This window comes from Macaca mulatta, chromosome 14, assembly GCF_049350105.2.
Source record: "Macaca mulatta isolate MMU2019108-1 chromosome 14, T2T-MMU8v2.0, whole genome shotgun sequence".
Classification (NCBI taxonomy): Eukaryota; Metazoa; Chordata; class Mammalia; order Primates; family Cercopithecidae; genus Macaca; species Macaca mulatta.
In genome coordinates, this window is record NC_133419.1 from 48482505 (window position 1) to 48496897 (window position 14393).

General features: G+C 44.9%; 1 protein-coding gene across 38 annotated transcripts in view; it reads left to right on the top strand.

Moving 5' to 3' along the window:
• PLEKHA7 (pleckstrin homology domain containing A7) overlaps nucleotides 1-14393 on the top strand; it is a 246417-nt gene that overhangs the window by 48268 nt on the left and 183756 nt on the right. The gene's annotated exons all lie outside the window — the stretch shown is intronic.

Here is a 14393-nt window from a genome sequence, read left to right on the forward strand (position 1 = left end):
TCCCTCAAGGTGTGTCACACTGGTGGTTGCCTGGTACATGTTTGTGGGATACATGGGGTGTTTCTTGTAACTGTGAGCAGCTGGACACACACACACACACACACACACATACAACCATGCCTCCAGTCCTGCATCTGTCCTCACTCTCTCTACCTCTATCCAGGGTTTTCCTTCTCCTGTGTCTTGTGCATGTGTTTGTTTGTTCGTTTGTTTTAGATGGAGTCTTGCTCTGTCGCCCAGGCTGGAGTGCAAGGGTGCAATCTTGGCTCACTGCAACCTCCACCTCCTGGGTTCAAGCAATTCTCCTGCCTCAGCCTCCCAAGTAACTGGAACTATAGGCATGCACCACCACTCCCGGGTAATTTTTGTATTTTTGGTAGAGATGGGATTTTACTGTGTTGGCCAGGCTGGTCTCGAACTCCCAACCTCAGGTGATCTGCGTGCCTTGGCCTCCGAAAGTGCTGGGATTACAGGTGTGAGCCACCGCACCTGGCCCTTCCTACCTGTTTTATTAAAAGAGTTGGAATGTGCTGGGCAGGCAGTGCACTGAGTGCATTTATCTGGACTCTCATTTACTCCTTACAGCCACTCACTGACATAGATGCTTAGTATTATGTTGCCATTTTATAGGTGAGAAAATCGAGGCCAAAAGAAATGGACTAATTTGCCTCAGAAGTTAATGGGGTTGCCACTGCTCACCCACAGGTACCTCTGATTCCAAAGATGAGCTTTTCACTTCTCAGCTACAGACCTCCCTTTTCTGGGCTTTGGGCTGGAATAGGGTGGGTGTCTCAGGGAGAAGAAAAAACACTGCCCATTCTCCCCTCCCCTTGCATCTCTGTCTGCAGATGCCTGTCTCTCACTTCCCCCAGGAGTAGGAGAGCCCAAAGGTGAGTTGGCAATAGAGAAGTGTCAGGCACTAAGGGGATTAGGATGGTGGGTTTTGTGAGTTATTTCCCCCAGATATCTTTATCATTGCCGTTGGTACAATATGTTAAAATTAGGAGGGAAAAAACAGCAACAAAGGAGGAATTGGTCTAAGATAGGGGTCTTCAAACCTTCTTCTCTCTGTTTTTTTGTTTTTTTTTTTGAGACAGGGTCTCGCTCTGTTACCCAGGCTAGAGTGCAGTGGTGCGATCTTGACTCACTGCAACCTCTGCCTCCCAGGTTCAAGTGATTCTCGTGTCTCAGTCTCCCGGGTAGCTGGGACTATAGGCACATGCTACCACACCTGGCTTATGTTTTTTGTTGTTGTCGTTGTTGTATATTTTGCAGAGATGGGGTTTCGCCACGTTGGCCAGGCTGGTCTCAAACTCCTGACCTCAAGTGATTTGCCCGCCTTGAATACCCAAAGTGCTGGAATTACAGGCATGAGCCACCATGTCTGGCCCAAACCTTTTTGTTTTTTTTCTAAATCATGTATATCCCATTAATAAATGAGCATTTGCCCCAACACATGTATGCTTATTTATAAATTATATACATACCTGCTGTGCTAATGTACCTATAAGACACACACAATTGTAAAAGGATGGCATAAAAATAAACCTGAATAGATGTTCTACTGTTTTCTTCTAGAACTGCAGTGGGTCATCTTGAGCACCTCAGGATTGAGTGCTGTGCACTTTGGAGACCCTGATGTCCCCCAGTATCTAAGGAATGCTCTATTACTTTAGCCCAGAGCCCTGTAAGAGAGCATGTACCTGGCTGGGTCCTCCAATTTCAGGTACTCTGATTTTCAGAAGCAGGAAAGGCCCTGGCCAGCCAGCCCTCATGCTTTTTGCCTGGAGTTTTACCAAGCGGAATGAATCCCAGAGTGAAACACTCCTAGTTGCTTCTCTGGTTGCAGTCCTTTGCTGTTACCCCAGAGCCCCTCAGGCAGTCCCAAGAGTGTGCAGACATCCTGGAGTATGAGGGAAAGGCTGTTTCCTGGGCTTGGGTACAGCTCAAGGATTGGTGAGGATGTGGAGAAATTGGAACTCTTGTGTGTTGTGCATTGCTGGTGGGAATGTAAAATAGTGCAGCTGCCCTGCTTTGGTGGTTCCTCAAAAATCTAAACAGCATTACCCTGTGATCCAGCCATTTCACTTCTAGGTATGTACCCAGAGGAATTGAAAGCAGGAGCTCAAACAGATATTTGTACACTTAGGTTCATTGGAGCATTATTCATGATAGCCAACAGGTGAAAAGAACTCAAGTTTCCATCAACAGATGAATGGATCAACAAAATGTGATATATACATACAACTGAATATTACTGAGCCCTGAAGAGGAAGGAAATTTTGACACATGCCACAACACAGGAACTTCAAAGACATAATGCAGAGTAAAATAAGCCAATTACCAAAGACAAATTCTATGATCTCACTTATATGAGATACCTAGAGTAGTCAAATACATAGAAACAGAAAGTAGATTAGAGGTTTCTAGGGCCTGAGGGAAGGGAGAAATGGGAGGTTGTTGATAACTAATAGTGCTTCTGTTTGAGGTGGTGACAAAGTTTTACGAACATAGTGTCGATGATTGCACAACATTGTGAATGTAATAAAGTAAGAAAAAAACCTTAAACATAAAAGCAACGAGAGGTGGCTGGGGGCAGGGTTGGAGAGACAGGTAGTTAATTCTTTTGTCCAAATGCAGTGCACCTACTGATCAGATGCCAGGCTATCCCTATCCTTTTGGACACCTGCTGCCAGATGAGGGCTGCTAGAATGGGACACTTGTGGCCACACCCTGGCCATTCTGACTGGCTGTACAAGTAGCTCTCCCGGCTCCCCAGGGGACATGTTCATCAAGATTTAGGCCACAAAGTAGGGCCGTTTGTTCCCCCTCTTGCCCCTGTCCCCAGTCAGCTGACGACAGCTCCAGTGTTGCAACCCAGCACGCCAGGATGGAGGACACACCTCCCTGGTGCTCTGTTGTCAGGGCTCTCTGATTTGCAGAAACAGGTAATAGTTTTTGTCTAAGGTTTGGAATCATGAAGTAGGGCAAGACAGGTTTCTTTGGAGTTAAATTTAGGGCTTAGAATCCAGGGGGTGGCTGAGTAAAGCTGTATTTAACTCCTACTCCACCCTCAAAAAAGAAAAAAAAAAGTCCTAAATTAAGCAAGGTACAAGGAACCTGCAGCTACCTCAACCAAATTGGAACACATACCTCTAAAAATAAAAGATGCTGAAGTCAAGAAAATACCAAATATGGTTATCGGTCAGGCGCTTGGTTCTCTGCTTTTCTAATGTCACCACCCCTGTCCCAGTCCTGGTGCTGCACAGAAGTGTCATGGCCCTCATCTAGGAGGACTGCACTGTGTACAAGGCCTTGTCATTCCGTGATACATCCTGGGTCAAGGAGTGGAAGGCCACCTAGTCTACAGATGAGGAGGCTGAATCCAGAGGGTTGCAGTGGCTGCCTTGCTCCTCATCACTCTGATTGTCTTGCAGTGGGAGGAACAAGTATGCATTTGCTTCTCGTGTATCTTTAACTCAGAGCTCCACTCAGTGCCATCTAGTTCCCAAGGCACTAGTAGCCAGTCCCCATATCTTGAGCATTTCGATTTTCTTTTTGTTGTTGTTGTTGCTTCTGGGAGATGTGGGTGCATGAGACATTCTTAGAAACACAAGTTCAAGGGAGGCTGCCCAAGGCCCACGTCAAGGTGCTTGTGGGCCGGGCGCAGTGGCTCATGCCTGTAATCCCAGCATTTTCGGAGGCTAAGGCGGGTGGATCACTTGAGGTCAGGAGTTCAAGACCAGCCTGGCCAATATGATGAAACCCCATCTTCACTAAAAATATAAAAATTAGCTGGGCATGGTGGTATGCACCTGTAATCCCAGCTACTCGGCAGGCTAAGGCAGGAGATTCGTTTGAACCCAGGAGATAGAGGTTGCAGTGAGCTGAGATCACACTGCTGCACTCCAGCCTGGGCAGTGGTGTGAGACTGTATCCAAAAATAAGGTGCTTGTGGCTACAGGCAGAACTCGAGTTCTCAGGGAGTGAGGACTTAAGGTTGTTTGGGGGAGTGAGTGTTGCACAGCGAAGATAATAACCACGGTGGAAAGATATTGGGCACTTACTGCTCATTGACCTGTCCCCAAGAGTCTTTTTACAGAAGTGATCTCACAACAGCTCCATCAGGTGGACACTGTGATAATGCCCATTCAGAGTGAGAACACATAGGCTAATTAGTCCCCTCATGGCCACACAGCCAGCAAGAGGCAAAGATGGGATTGGAATCCAGGCAGTCTGTCTCTAGCACTTGGCCACCATGTACATCAGTCATTTATGCCAAAGCCACAGGCTGCCTTCTCATCTGAAGCACAGGGCACTGTTTTAGGAAAAAGGATCGATTAATGGTTGCCTTGCTTCCCCCCATTTCCTCCCTTCTGAAGTGGGGTGAGATCAGCTTGATTTTGCAATGTAGGCTCCTGCTTTATACCTGGTGCATTGTGGTCAGGCCCAACAGGACATATTTGTCATGCACCTACTATGTGCCAGGCCCTTCCATAGGTGTTTTACTCATGTTATCTCACAGCAGCCAGTGAGGCAGGTGGTACTGATCCCAATTTACAGGTGAGAAAACTGAAGCACAGAGAGGTGAAAGACTTGTCTAAGTTAAATCATGAATTAATGGCAGAACCTGAATTTCATCTCAGGACCATCTGACTCAAAAGTCCATGGCCTTTTCACCCTCTCCCAGGAAGATGCCATGGGGCTGCTGTGACCTTCCACACGCCGGGCCCTGCCAGAATCCTGTCTTGCAGTTTGATGATGCCGGGGTGTGTCTGAGGACCAAGGCTGAAACAACTCCGTCCCCTTCTGGGGATGATACTTCCCAGGGGAGAATAATGGCTCAGGATGTCCCTCTCCAGGCATGGCCAGGGGTGGGTGCAGGGCGGAGGGCCTCTTTTCTGGGCCACTTCTCCGGTTGCCTGTTGCCCGTAATTGTAAACTCTCCGGAGCTCTTGGCTGCCTGGTTGGAAGCTAAGGAAGGCTCATAGCCTTTGAGAGGCCAGGGCGGCTGTGAGAAGCAGGTACTTTTCCCCTCTTTGAGACTTACTCTCCGATGAGCTGAGCATAGCCTGGCGTTAGGACCACCTCAAGGCGCTGGGGCGGGCTTTCCATAGCCCTGCCTGACTGAGTCACCAAGATTCTGTCCTTTCTTCTGGAGCCTTGGTCATCCTAGTGAGTGGCAGAGAAACCAGCTGGGACTGGGGACTGGGGACTGGGGATGGGGACGGGGTGGTTTGGGGACCTCACTGAGGAAACTTCGCTGAATGACCCGAGTTTTCTAAAACTTGAGGGTTTTGTGTTTTGGATTTGGAAAAAAGCTGATAATGAGGAGGAATGTTTCAGAGAATCAAGCTTTTTAGCCAGAGACCCCCTCCTAGGGCACAGGGGCGGTGGCCTTCCTGGAGGGGGTTGGAGGGGGACTTGCTGGCTGGGTCTCTCGTGGAGGAAAGATGGGCAGGGGCTGAGGTGGTGAAGGAAGGAAGCTGGAAGTTTCAGGATGAGCTTGGATTCAAGGAGTTGCGGGTAACTGGAGTGAGAGCTGCTTTTCCAGCCTAGGCCAGCCCCCTGTGTGCTTCAGTGTCCCCATCTGTCTGTTAGGGGTGAAGGTAGGGTCCCTCATGGCAGTGTTCCCGCCCTAAGGCATTGGGAGGCCTCAGCCGTGGGGTGTAGCTGTTACACAGTCGTTGTTGTTTGTTATTTATTATTTAAGCACCTCTCCTGTGGCTGAGCAGGGACCTGGGGGTTGAGTATCACCTTGGGCTGTGGCTCCCCTTTCTCCTCTTTGCCCTGCAGTCACCTGTTTATAGTTAGCACCTACTGTTGCAGGAGACTATGTGCTGGATACTTCACATGGGAAGGTCACAGATGAGGGAAGGGCCGTCCTAGAACCTCTAGGGCAACCCTTCCCTCATCTGTGACTTTCTGCAGTGCTTGTTTCTGCCAATGGGAGTGGAGGTGGGTGGGGTGTGTATGTTCCCTTCTTCCCCTGCCCCCCAACTCAGAGCTCAGGAAACATTTGAGTAAATACAGGGAGAATTTGGAATCTAGATGGCTTATCACATTCCCACTTCCTGGCCCAGCTCAGGCTTCTGGGGCCCATGCCTCCTGCTCTGGGTGCCAGACACTTGGGAACTGTAGCATGTTTCTCCAGGGTGGTGGGACTTGAGACTGTGTCCTGGCTGTGGAAGCAGGGGAGCTGGTGGGGGTGCCATGCATTCTGGACAAAAGAGAACAGGGTCAGCATTCAGGAGTAAAGGGGGGCCCCTGAAAGGAAGGTGGCTTAAAGTGGAGAGTGAAGCTGGAGCAGAGCAGGGCATGAGAGCCCTGTGGATGTGGAGGCGTGTGTGCACGCACACAGCCTGGGCCGGCGAAAGGAGGGCATAGGAGTGAGGTTGGAGGGGCAGGACCTGCCACTGCACATCTTCTGGTCTGTCAGTAGATCTCTTGCGGGCAGTAGGTTTTAGCTCTGAAAATCCTGCAGCGTTACCTGGGCTCCTTCCGTTTGGCTTGACCTGGGTAGGCAGCCCCTGCCTCCTGGCACCTGGGGGGAAGTAAGTACAGTCCTCCAGGGCTGCTGACGGAAGCCGGCAACGCCCTCTCTGAGCAGGTTTTATGGGAGAGCTTTAGTCAGGAACCACACACTGATAAAGAAGTGTTTTCATTCTCCGGGGCGTTAATTAACACAGATTAGATTTCAACTGAGTGGGCCTTTTGTTGCTCCAGCCTTTCTAATGAAGGTGGTTTCAATACCACTGTGGTTTCAAGGAGCCAATTCAGGTTCATTATTCTCATCTGTTACTATCCTGGGTGTTCAGACCTGATGTTACTTCTTATGGCTCTCCTTAGTCCAGTTTTTCAAACTTGATTCGCTACTGGCCTGGCCTCTCACACATCACCGTCATTGGGTGCTGAGCCTGGAAAAAGATAATCCAAGCATGTAGGCACATTTCTTGGCTCTGTGAATTTTATTAAACATTTACAAACATGTTTTCTGCAGTTTTCTGAGGTAATCTGGCACAAACAAGACAGGATTTGAATTATCTTTCCAGTTGTCGTGTTTATTAACAGTTCCATCCATTCCCACTGACTGGATGGAGAGAGATTGAAAGTGAATAGACATGGGAGCTCAATGATGAGAACTCATGAAAGCAAAGAAGGAAACAACAGACACTGGGGTCTACCTGAGGGGGAGGGCATGGGGAGGGAAGGGAGCAGAAAGATAAGTATTGGGCCCTGGGCCTAATACCTGGGTGATGAAATAATCTGTACAACAACAAACCCATGTGACATGTGTTTATGTATGTAGCAAACCTTCACATGTACCCACAAACCTAAAATAAAAGTTAAAAACAAACAAACAAACAAAAAAATAAAATGACAGTGGTGTCCAAGAAGCTGGGCTAACGTCTGAAAGGGTGCAATGGCAGGTGGCCAGCCAGCAAGTGTAAACAAAAAGAGCTTCCTGGCTTAGGTAGGGCTCTAGGCCTCTTTCCCCCCACCCATCCCAGCATTGACACTTCTGTTTTTGCAGTGGGTACTGCCCATTCTGCTTCTGGGTTAGAGGGTTCATGTTTCTTCTTCTTTTCAGTATTTTTTCCTCTGGTTACATCGGCTATGCAATTGAGCAATTAGCAAAGTAGAAAATAAGTCACCTATAATCCTATCACCTTGGATTATGATAGCTACGATTTTAGCATATTTCCATCTAGATTTTGGGGACATTTAAAATATTATTGAGGTCTTACATTCTCCATATATACATCTGTATATCTTGCACTTGCAGAATAATTATATTTCTTATTGCAGAAAGAATGCATATTAGACTGTGGAATATTTGGGAAATACAGAGGAAAAGCACAGATATGGAAAGTAAAAATTATACTAATTATTCCTCCACCCAGAGTTAATCACTCTTTGTGGCTGTTTGTGTGTCTACACTGCCAGTCTTTCCTTTCTCATGCATATACGCACATTATTCCTCACCACAACTTGGAATCATGCATATGCAGATACTCTCTTTTCTGTTTTTACTTTAAAAATCCCATAAATATTGCATTATGATACAAAGTTTTCCTCTGAAACATGATCTTTTTTATTTTAATTTTTATTTTTTTGAGACAGAGTCTTGCTGTGTTGTCCAGGCTGGAATGCAGTGGTGCGACTATGGCTCACTGCAGCTTCAGCATTCCAGGCTCAGTTGATCCTCCCACCTTAGCCTCCTGAGTACGTGGAACAACAGGTGTGTGCCACCACGCTCAGCTAATGTTTTAAATTTTTTGTAGAGGTAAGGTTTTGTCCTGTTTCCAGGCTAGTCTTGAACTCCTGGGCTCAAGCAGTCCTCCCACCTTGGCCTCCCAAAGTGCTGGGATTACAGGCATGAGCCACTGTGCCTGGCTGAGACATGATCTTAAAAAATTATTGAGGTAAGGCCAGGCACAGTGGCTCATGCCTGTAATCCCAGCACTTTGGGAAGCCGAGATGGGCGGATCACAAGGTGAGGAGTTTGAGACCAACCTGTCCAACATGGTGAAACCCCGTCTCTACTAAAGATACAAAAAAATTAGCCGGGCGTGGTGGTGCATGCCTGTAATCCCAGCTGCTCAGGAGGCTGAGGCAGGAGAATGGCTTGAACCCAGGAGGTGGAGGTTACAGTGATCTGAGATTGTGACATTATACTCTAGCCTGGGTGACAGGGCGAGACTCCATCTCAAAAAAAAAAAAAAAAAAGAAAAGAAAAGAAAAGACAATTATTGAGGTAAAATTCATGTAATGTAAAATTAAGTATTTTAAAGTCAACAAATCAGTGGCATTCACCACATTCACAGTGTTGTACAACCACCATCTCTGTCTAGTTCCAGAATAGTCCCATCACTGCAAAGTAAAAACCCTTATCTGCTAAGCCAGTTTTTCCCATTTCTCTCAGCCTCTGGAATCCAAACAATCTACCTTCTGTCTCTGTAGACTTATCTGCTCTGGATATTTCATATAAATGGAATCATACACGAGATAACTTTTAATGGCTGCTGGATATGCTTTTATTGATTGATTTAAACAAGTCTTGGGTCTTCAGCATGAGGTCTTCTCGTCACAGAGCTGGATTCTGTCATATGGATGTACCAAAATTTTCTAACCAATTCCTTGTTTTTGGATACTGAGATTGTTTCCAGTTTTTTAATGCCATAAGTAATAATGTGTTAAACATCTGTGTGCCTAGACCTCTTTTTCTGTCTCAGATTAATAAGAACATGCATTCTTAACTATCCCCATGGAATTTAGTTTGAAAGTGGTTGTGAAGTAAACCCCTTTTCTGTTAGTTTTTTCTTCCCTTCAATGAAAGGCTCTTGCCACTAACCTTTGGGCTCCCTGTTGCTTACCTGAGTCTTATCTCATCCATCAAAGCAATTCCTTAGCAGGTGACTAACGCTGTGCCTAAAGCCACAGGGGAGGTGATAATGCCTTGCATTACACAAAACTTCAACCTACCACTTTCCTTGGGATTGTCTGGGCTGTCTTTATCTTTCTGTTCTTCAAGGGCAGTGTAACTTTTGCAGCCACTGGTTAAACTGCTTTAGATTGAGTTGACAGGGCTGGCCAGTGCTTGTAGAACACTGTAACTGCCAGAGACCTTAGGTAAGTGTGATATGCTGCTTCCTGTCTCTCATCCAAGTGCAGGAAGCACCAGAATAAAGCTGGCTGAGATGTCTTGTGTAGATAGATTGTGGATTAGGGCCCAGGCAGGAGTAGACTTCAGACCTCCCTTGGAATCCAGGACTGTGAGGATTTTCCTTTATCCCTGTCACAGACCTGGATTAGGTGTAACTAAAATACAAGCTACCTTTAAATCTTACTGTGGCATTGTGAGCGTGGGATTATTGAAGGGCCATTAGCTGGTTCTGTTAATCAGTAGAGAAAGCCATGGAATCAGCTGGTGGGAGGAACACTAAACTGAGGGTCTATCTTTGCTGTGTTATGTGACTTTGAGAAAGGTACTTCTCCCCTCTGGGAACCAAGTGGTTCATACTCTAAGTAGGTGTCAACTTGTCCTGGGGGATTACTTCCCCCTTCAGAATTGCACTTGCTAGGCCATGGGTGATGACTTTTCCCTCCAGGCTTAGCACAGTGCCTGGTACAGAATGAGTATTCATCACACACATGTGGCTGGGCATGGTGGCACAAGACTGTAGTCTCAGCTACTCCAGAGGCCAAGGTAGAAGGATCGCCTGAGCCCAGGAGTTCAAATCCAGACTGGCAACATAGCACGGCCCTGTTTCTAAAAAGCAAAACAGGTACCTGTGTGTACACACACATATGTACATACTCCTCTGAGCTGCTCTGTTATCAGAAGGGAATATGACTGTTTTAGCTGGTATCTGTGGAAAGTACAAAAAGAACATATTTCCACAAACTAGGCTACTGAGTATACTGAGTATAGTCACTTAACATACTCATCCCCACCTTTTTTTTTTTTTTCCTGGAGACTGGGTCTTGCTGTGTTGCCCAGGCCCACCTGAAACTCCTGGGCTGAAGCGATCCTCTCCTGAGTAGCTGGGACTACAGGCATACCCCTGCTTTTTAAGTGACTATGTATGGTCTCTAGAATCCCCCTCTTTCTAGATAACCAGGTCTCTAACCATTCTCCAGTCATTTTAAATCCCTTCGGTGGTTTTACTAAGGCTGCCTTAATTTTAGATAACTGAGAACTGAACTTAAAATCCCATTTCCCCCCCAAGTCCCCATTCTAGAGCTTTCTGGAGGTAGTCTTTACTGTCCTTCCATTGTGGACTGCTGGCTCATGTTTGGCATGGCCTGGAGGGGAAAAAACAACACAAACTTAGAGCTCCATCTAAGCAGTTATTTTCTTGAAGCTTCATCGATTCTGAGCTTAAGTATATACATCATCTCCTCTATTATTCTGAAAGCAATGGACTTATTCGATTAACCCAAACACCTAACTGAACCTCTGCTGGGTGCCAGGCACTATACTAAATGCTGGGGAATAAAAAATGAGTAGGTCGTGGTCCTTTAAGCCCACTTCAGTGGGACAAGCAGGTAAGTAAACAACCATAAGGCAACAAGTATCTTCATGAGTATTTGTATAGAACACTTCAGGGACACAGATCAGGGGACAATTTATTCAACGGGATACAGAAAAGGGAATGCTCAATAGGAAGTAACATTTGAACTGGGCCTTGAAGGATGAGTAGGAAGTTGCCATATTGATGGGTAGCAGAGGACGACTCCAGGAAAAACCATTCATTCATTCAGCAAGTCTCTCCTGTTAGCCTGCTGCAGCCTAGGCATCAGCGTTCACTGGGGGTTTAGATTTCCTTGTTTGTATTCTCTAGGGCACCTAGCATAGTGCTTTGTGTTCAACAGTTGTTTGGGAATTATTTGAGTAAATAAAAAGTCTATCTGATAAGGGAATTAAAAATTACTCTGACATTTGCAAAAACTGTTTCAAATGAAACAGTGTATGTGAAAATAAAGCATGAGACAACTGTAAAGTATGTCTTTAGTATTTAACTTTCTTGTTGTTTTATTTTATCTTCCAAAGAAATTTATTTGAATGATTTCTGTGACCTTTCAAATAACTAACAGCATCCAGCATCCTATCTTATTAGTTTTTTTTTTTTTTTTTTTTAAAGACAGAGTCTTGCTCTTTGCCCAGGCTGGAGTGTGTTGGTGTGATCATAGATCACTATAACCTTGAACTCCTGGGCTCAAGCAATCCTCCTGTCTCAGCCTCCTGAGTAACTGGGACTATAGGTGTGCACTACCACACATGGCTAATTAAACAATTTTTTTCTCTTTTTGGTAGAGATGGAGTCTCACAGTATTGCCAGAGCTGGTCTTGAACTCTTGGCCTCAAGTACTCCTCCTGCCTCAGCCTCCCAAAGTGCCGAGATTACAGGTGTGAACCACTGTACCTGGCCATTATTGGTTCTTTATTGTTTGCTCCAATAGTGCTGGATAAGAAAACATTTATAGTGATATTTTTATTTTGTCTTATTTTTTGGCTATTGTTTAACAAAATACGTAAGGCTAGAAACCCTACAAATCCTTCTTCCCTTGTGGAGTGTCCTCTATCTTTGCGTTAAGTTTGCTTCTCAACCAGTGAAGCCCTGAAATTCCCATATGACTCCCCAACTAATTGTAGCTTCCTGTGTGTCTGGGGATCTGTTTCTGAACTTTATGTAAGTTTCTATTCAGTCAGCCAACTTTCTAATCGCGATAAAAGCCAAATTATTATTTTATAAACCTTGTGCAATTTGTCACATTCCTGTCTTACCAGTTTCTTGAGGGAGAGGTGAAAGAAACCCGTAAGCACCCTCTAAATCTGCTTTGGATTTTCCTGCACAATGAAGAATAGACTTTTCATTTGTTTGAAGAAAAAATAAATGCAAATTGGAAAAACACTGCCCTTTCCAGTCAACCAAGTATACTTACCTTTAGGAGGCAGTGAAAGTGGTGCCCTTAAATATAGAATTATTTATTCAAATGTTAAAAATTAATAAGTAAAGGGCTCTGATATAAACTTTGTGTAAGTTTTTCTGTGTATTTCAGTGCAAAAAAATATGTAGAGCAGGCCGGGCACGGTGGCTCATGTCTGTAATCCCAGCACTTTGGGAGGCCAAGGCGGGCTGATCACGAGGTCAGGAGATTGAGACCATCGTGGCTAACATGGTGAAACCCGTCTCTATAAAAATACAAAAAATTAGCTGGGCGTGGTGGTGGGCGCCTGTAGTCTCAGCTACTCAGGAGGCTGAGGCAGGAGAATGGCATGAACCCGGGAGGCGGAGCTTGCAGTGAGCCGAGATCGCGCCACTGCACTCCAGCCTGGGCGACAGAGCGAGACTCCGTCTCAAAAAAAAAAAAAAAAAAAAAAAATATGTAGAGCATAAAATGAAATCTACCTGTCAAGCATGTGATCCAGAATCTTGGTTTTATTACTATTCTGGAAAGCCCTGGTCCTTACTATTTGGTTAAGCTTATTTAATCTTTTAAATTGGAATAGTGTGCAAAATTGTTCTTATTGTGTTCATTTTCTTTTGGCCCAAGATCTTAGGACTTTAAGTCTTACAGATTATTGTCACTGTAGGATTCACAAAAGAACTTTCTTATAACTTTATTTGGCTTCTTCATACTCATTTATTCTTATGTTCATTTGGTTAATCAGTACAAGGCATTTTGCTGATTACTGTGAAAAGGACCAAGGTTTAAGACTGGTCTCCAAGACTGTAATCCAGTAGGAACTAATAGTATCCTCACCATGCCTTTACCTTTGCTGTTCCCTGTGTCTAGAGTGTCCTTTCATTGTCCTTTCCTGTGCATCTGGCAACTTAATGCTTAGCCTTTAAGGCATAGCTCAAACTTCGCTTCCTCCAGGAAACTTTTTTTGACCTCCCTGTGTCATTTAGGGCAGGGGTTCCCCAAATCTTGGGCTGATCCCTTGGTGGGGAGCCTGAGAATTATTGTAGTGTCAATTGTCAAAAAAATACTATTTTCAAATATATGTAGATGCCATTGTGAAAAAGCAAATTAAAAATCTCTTAAATTTAGTTAATTCATGAAAAAGCTTTAATGGATACATAGAGGCTCTTTGTTCTCTTGTGTTTTTAAGGTCAAGAAATACTCAAAGTTTAATTACAGGTTGAACATTCCTAATGTTGATAATATAACCTGGAACTTTTTAGACACTGACATGGTGTTCAAAGGAAACGTTCATTGAAACATTTAAAATTTCATATTTTGGGGTTAGGGATGCTTAACCGTATGTATTCTGCAGATATTCTAAAATATGCAAAAACCCCAAATCTGAAACACTTCTGGTCCCAAGCATTTCAGGTAAAAGATACTCCACTTGTATTATGACGGAAGTCTGAAAGTCTGGGAATTTTTTTTTTTTAAGTTAAAAGTGACTATTCCTATTTGTACTAGTTGGGGTTATGTTTAGCTGAAAATGATAGAAAACCTGACATAACAGTGACTGAAATTGGTTTCTCTTTCACATAGAAGTCTGGAGGTTGTCATCCCAGAGCTACTGGGCTGGTCTCACAAAGTCTTCTGGGCCCTAAGCACTCTATGTTTTGCTTTTCTGCCCTCCTTAGCAGAAAGGAGCTTAATATGGCTGCTTGAGTTTTGCCATCATGTCTATTCCAGGCAACAGTGGATAGGATCACTTCCCATTTCCCCTCTCACTTCCTTAACCACACAGTTACCCTTTTAGGGATAGCCGAAGTCCTGCATGGTAGTCCTTCTACCTACATCCGTTCATCAGTACTTATTCACATGGCTACTCAGAGTTTCATGGAAATGTCTTTTTTCTGGGTTATAATGTGCCCAGCTAAAATTCACTAAAAATCCTTGCTGAGGAGGAAGAGGGGAACTGA